Raw genomic sequence first — 6,028 nt, 5'->3', positions numbered from 1 at the left:
GTAAGGACGGGCCCGGCGGGGCTCTCCTCCCTCCCCCTCCCCCCTGCGCACGGCGGCCCAGCGGCCTCCCCCCCCCCCGGGCCCGGTCCCCCGCGGGCGTGAGGCAGGGAGCCGGGGCCCCTGACGCGCCTTGCGGCGCCCCTGGGGGAGCGGCGTGGCCGCTGCCCCTGAGCCCAGGCGCCGGCCCCAGTCCCCGCCCGCCCCTCGCTGCCGGGCCCCCTCCCCCATCCCCGGCCTCGCTCCCGCGCTCGGCCGTTACTCTCCCCCATTGTGCCGAGGATACAAAATGGCGGCGGCGAGGCCCCGGTGCGCGCGCATGTTCCCTTCATCCTCACGCCCCCCAGCCCCGTGCCCGGCGGAGCCTCGCGCCGGTGTCGGTGGCATGCGCGTGCTGGCCCCGCACCCTGTCTCCTCTCACGGGCCGGGCCAGGGAGGGCGTGCGTGCGTCTGTGTGAGCGGGCGGGCTGCTTGCCTGCCTACCGGCGCGGCCTCCGGCTTTGTCCTCAGTCCACGCCCCCCCTCCCCTGGGTTGCCCCTCCGGGACCCGCGGGGCCCACCCGGGAGGCGGCTGGTGCTGTCTCCTCGGCCGGGGCCGGGGCCGTGCGCGGGCCCGCGGCACACGCCCCTTTTTGGTAGAGCATCCTCCCTGGCTACTCCCATTATCCTCCATCCTCACCGCCCTGCCCAGCCCCGAGGTAGGGAAGGCGGCCTGGGGCTCGAGGACCGCCTCAGGGGCCATCCTCGCCCGGGCCCTTGCGCGGATTGTGACGGGCCGGGGTCCGCTGTGGCCTGGCCTTCTCGGAGCTTCGTCGCTGCCTGTTTGGAGGTGATGGAGGGCCTGCGGTTTTGTCTGGTTGGAAGCGGCCACTGGTCTTTTTGGTGAACGCTGCGGCCTCCTTTGTCCTGTTCGGGCGCGTGGGGGCTCCCTTAGGTGCTCAGCGGAGCCCGGAGTGGCCTGTGGTCTTCCATCTCCATACGGGCATTATACTGGCAGGTCTTGTCCCTGCTGCTTCCGAGAAGGGAGGTGGGATGGGGACTGACCTGATGCCTGCATGTCTAACGGTTTTTTTCTGTAGTCAGAGAAAAGGTTGATAAATAGTTGGTTTTAGGGAAAGTTTTCCATCCCCCACTGGAATCTCTTCCCTTTTCCAAAAAAAAAAAAAAAAGAGGAACAGTAATGGGTGTCAAGATGGCTAAGCAAGTCATCTTTGAGTCTGAACTGGGGATTTGATTTAAGCCCTCCCTCGCAGATTTCACTCATTTGAGCTTTTCTTACATTTACAAGTTTAGATTGGTGAGAAGTGGTGTTTCCCACGCCTTTGAAATCTATATTCAATCAAACTATTAGGATGCTAAGGTACTAAATTTGGCCTTGCAGCAGCCCTGATGTTGAAGTGTGGCAGTCAAGAATAGGAAAAAGGTGAATTCAGAGATGTGAGAGGAAGAAATTCTCCTGCCACTTTTCTATTATTTTGTATACCTGCATCGTCTTAGTCTTTTGTAAAAGCAATCTCTGCTTTGGAGTGGCTACTAACATTTTTCAGAGATTGTGAATGAAATCGGATTTCCTTTTGTTCTCCACCTAAATGCTGGAGGAAGCGCTGCACTTAATGTGTAGAATCTGGCCTCCCTTGCTTCAGGGTCTGGTTCTCTGTCCCATAGAAGGTTGGGATCTAAAAGGGCTTAATGGTTTGTGAATCACTGTGCAACTGAACTGTCCTTAGTCATGTGGAAGTCTTCTCAGTGAAGGAAAATGGCCCTAGGCAACAGTTTCTTTAGTTGTTTCCAGTATTCTCACAGTTCTGCAGGCTTCTTTTCTGTGGACCATTGAAATTAGATTGTTTTCTCTCACGTTTGAGTATTTTTCAAGTGGTATTTTGGCAGTATTAGTGTTAATATTTTGATTTTCCAGAGTTTCAGAATGTGGTGATTTCCCATACATTCCATCTGAAATTGGAGGAGGAGCAAGTGTTAGGAGAGAGTTCCTTGGGAATAGCATCTTCCATATTTGTGGTAACAAATATCATCTTGTCTGTCCACCTTTTCTCTGGTTGGTCTTTAGCAGGACTTGCATATTGAGAATCAAACCTGCTTTTAAAGTTTGGTTTGGGCTGGTACCTAACTTCTACATGGATCCTAAGTCTATCTAATTTGTTCAAATTTTATCATTCTCTGCTTCAGAGAAGAATTTATTCCGTGTGATGTGGGACATACAAACCTGTGTCTCAGGATACAAAGCTATGTCTCTTGATCCCAAAGCTAGTGGTCTTTTTTTTCTGTACAAAAGTTTTACCTCTCAACTGATGGTATGGGTTTTGTATTTCTTGCTACATTTGTGATTGCTTAGGTTACAATAACTTTAGCTTATCCTTTTTTTTTTTAAGTAAGTGAATGTCTACTTTTACCAGGCATAAAAATGTTAGCAGAAATAATGCTTTTAAATATGAGTTAGGTATATTTAATTTTGTTCATCCTCGTCAGTTTATTAATTTTGTGTCTCCTAAGGTATATGATCTATTAAACACCAGAGACTCTTCCAAGACAGTACTTTACAGGTATAACAGTATAGTTGGTAAGTGGTCAAGTTAAATAGAATTAGAATGATTGCTCCTAAGTGTTTGTGAAAAGGGATGACCAGTTGGATCCACCATCTCCTCCCCATCCTTTGGCTTAATTTCACAAACTCTTAAAAACTTAGAATCGCAACTTTTTTACCCAAGGTTGCATTAGGGACTGTCATTTGTTGTATACTATGTCTGAAAAATTCTTAGGGAAATGTGTAATGGTAATAGTTCAAATTAATCATTCCTATTAACATGTGCAAAATACCTTCACATTCAAATGAAGAAAAAACTGTGTCCCGGATATTTGAAATGTTGAATCACTTAATCAGAGCTAGTCCCATTGGAAATTTGAATTTTGAAATTATTTCTTTAAATACTGCTTATTCTTAGGCTTACTTTAATTGATTTTGGTTAGAATTAATGGTTGTCAGTCAGCAAGCATTAAGTGCCTACTATGTGGCCTTCAGGCACTGTTGCTAAGCAACAGGGATACATAGAAAGGCAAAGGCCCCTGCCCTCAACAAACTTCCATTCTAGTGGAGTAGACAAGTATGCAAACAACACTGTACATACAGGAAACATATAATGTAAAGGGAAGCTAAAGATGAAGAGTCAACTCTTGGTTATTCCATGATGGGTTATTAGATTACTTGATTCTCTTTTTTTTTTCCCTCTCCCTGCTTGATTTGCTGCCTTTTCACTTTTCTTTCCCACCATGTCAGAGATGGCTTGGATAAATTAAATGAGATAGAGCACATTGAATTCACTTTCGCTGCTTGGTTTATTAGTTTTGTGCTCCAAGATGGAAACTACTAGCTCAAAGGAGATTTTTGCATTTTATGTGGGTTTTAGTAATCATGTATCATATTACGGTGACTTTAGCCTTAACCAAAAATTAGCACTACTATTGTTTGGGACCTGACTGTAGTGAGAGGTAAGTGAAAGAGATTACTGGTTAGTTGTTACATCACAACAAACAGGCAGTTCCTTCTTATAAATGGAAGATGTTAAAATAGTTTTTAAAATGTTTTACATTGAATTAGTTACATGAGAATGTATTTATGTGAGGATTTCATTTTATATCATAATCTTACTGCCTATATTTGTATTGGATTTCGTTTAATAAGTGGTATTGATACTTAGTTTCCAAGTTGACACCTTCAGATTTGTTAAGTCAATTAAATTATTTTCAGTTCAACTCTTCATAAGGCCTGAAGATGTGAAACAATTACCATTTCATTTCACTGGTTGGTCAGAGATGGATAAATGGGGTTTGCATGGACTAATATAAAGTTCAGGTTTTAGTGCCAATTGAGTTGAAATGTATTCCCTCTGGGATTTGTATTGACTCCGAGGTCCTTATTAATACTTGATTGATCCATTATTTTATTAGTGTGAAAATTCTAGTCATTGATGTATAGTGCTATCCTAACTAGAGTTAGTATTGGTAGAAGCATGTTTAAGAGTTGCTATGGGGGAAGAAATGATCGCCCTTCATCCAGTTTGTGAGTTTATCGAAATTTAACTAAGCTGGTCCTTGGACAGCCTACGCTCAAGCCATTACTTAACCCCTTACCTGAAACCTTTCCAATTTGGTGTAGAAATTAGCAGAGATTTTGCTCAGATGATACAAGGTTCAAGAATCTAGGGTCAAAACTCCCTCCTTCCATCCCAGACCTTAACCACCTAGGATCATCCCCTTACCATAGTGAAGCATAAGAAGATGACATTAAATATAACCAGATTTTTACTAAATATTATAACAGTTTGCATTTGTATAGCTTTATGGTTTAAAAAATACTCCTTGCAATGATGTTAGGAAGGTAGTATAACTTTGAAAACAAGTTATTTTCATTTTGTAGATGAAGAAGCAGGTTTGGAGGACTTGCCTAGGGTCACACATTTATTAAGTGTTGGAGCCGTGATAATGCTAATCTAGTTCTTTTCCTGATCTCAAGTCCAATGTGCTTTTTACTCACTATTACACCTTAAACTGATTTTTATTTTGAATGTTCTCAGGTGGCCTTGGCTGATGTGCAGGGCAGGGTCAGTATAGGAGATTTCTGAAGTGACAATACGGGAACACATTTCATTTGAAGAACCAGCAATCTCCTCTTTTTAAGTCAAGTTGAAAGAATTTCATAGTAATTAGAGAGAGGTTGTCAGATGGCAGTTTAAATGTTTTCTTTGTATTATGCATACTGTAGGTATTCTCTTCAGGGCAAATGAAATAGACTAATGATCTGGGGGAAAAGAACTTGATCCCTCAATCATTAAAATACCTTAGTGTAGAACTTTTTTCTTGTTAGGATGCTTTTCCTCTAATTTGAATATTTAGAAACGGAATATAAGGCTTTAATAAGATACAGCATCAGGTTTGCTTGTTTTTTTGTCACATGCATGGAATTAGGATTCTAGGCCTACTAGAATCTAGGCCTACCATTTTTGTTAGCCTCCAGAAGCTTTCCATTAACAAAGATCTATGGGTAAAATAGATACTACTATCTTGAAGGACTGTGGGAAAACACTTTCCCATGGAAAACCTAACAGCTTTAGGGAGAACAATGCATATTGTTATATGAAATATATAACAGTGCATATATAGTTATATGAAATGCATACTTTACTTGCTATAATCAATTATCTGTTAATATTTTACCTTTTCCCTTAAAATATTCCAAGCCCCACTAGCTCTACTTTCTTTATATACCTCATTTATTTCTCAAGTTGGTAACGTCATTTATCTTCCAACTCTACCTCCCCCACAAGATTTTTTTTTTTAACGTTCTCAAAGGTTTTTAAAATGTTCAGCCTTGTGCAGCTTAAGAGAGGAGTTTCTTAGGGCATGAGGAATCCATCTGTGTGCATGCTTCCTCACAACTGAATAAAGGAGAAAGCAATGCCTTGATCAGAGCAAGAGTTTAAGCAGAACTGGGTTAATTCTGCTACACGTGGTTTAGTTGTGTTTCACAGCTTCAGTCAGTTATTTCTTTATAAAATTAGAATCATAAAGACAGTTAAGTGTTGAAGTTTTAGGTGCTGTGTGCCAGAAATCATGTGCACCACTTAAAAACCTTCTTGGAAAGGTATTGCCTTTTACAAAGAATAGATTTTATAATAGAGTGGAGTTTGTGAGATATATTCCACAATTATTCATGACCAAGAGATTTTTAAGGTTGGTTTAGATTCTATATATGAGATAAATAACAGCATATCAGTTTGTTAGGCTATAAAGGGATTTGACTCTAGCTTTTTAAGATACTCTGATAATTATTCCTTAATTTTATCCATAAAAACATCCATCATTTATTGCCATATAATTGCACTGTGGCCCGATGCTAGAGGAAAAACTGAAACACATTAAAGGTTTTTAACATCCTACTTGATTTCCTTCATTGATATTATTGTCTTGGAGGCAGTAATAAGAAAACAGTAAGTTAAAGCATCCTGCTTTTTATTTCTTA

General features: G+C 42.1%; 1 protein-coding gene across 4 annotated transcripts in view; it reads left to right on the top strand.

The window, feature by feature from the left end:
- Positions 1 to 6,028, top strand: part of ILF3 (interleukin enhancer binding factor 3) — a 33,097-nt gene that overhangs the window by 485 nt on the left and 26,584 nt on the right. The window contains exon 1 of one of the 4 annotated variants that reach the window (XM_072602385.1): positions 2,511 to 2,555. The exons of the other annotated variants lie outside the window; for them this stretch is intronic. The gene's annotated coding sequence lies outside the window, so the exon portion shown is untranslated. Of the gene's footprint in view, positions 1 to 2,510; positions 2,556 to 6,028 lie in introns of those variants that run through there. 4 annotated transcript variants of the gene reach the window in all.

Source organism: Notamacropus eugenii, chromosome 4 (assembly GCF_028372415.1).
Source record: "Notamacropus eugenii isolate mMacEug1 chromosome 4, mMacEug1.pri_v2, whole genome shotgun sequence".
Classification (NCBI taxonomy): domain Eukaryota; kingdom Metazoa; phylum Chordata; class Mammalia; order Diprotodontia; family Macropodidae; genus Notamacropus; species Notamacropus eugenii.
The sequence above is the reverse complement of the archived record's forward strand: the minus strand, read 5'-3'. Positions and strand labels throughout refer to the sequence as shown.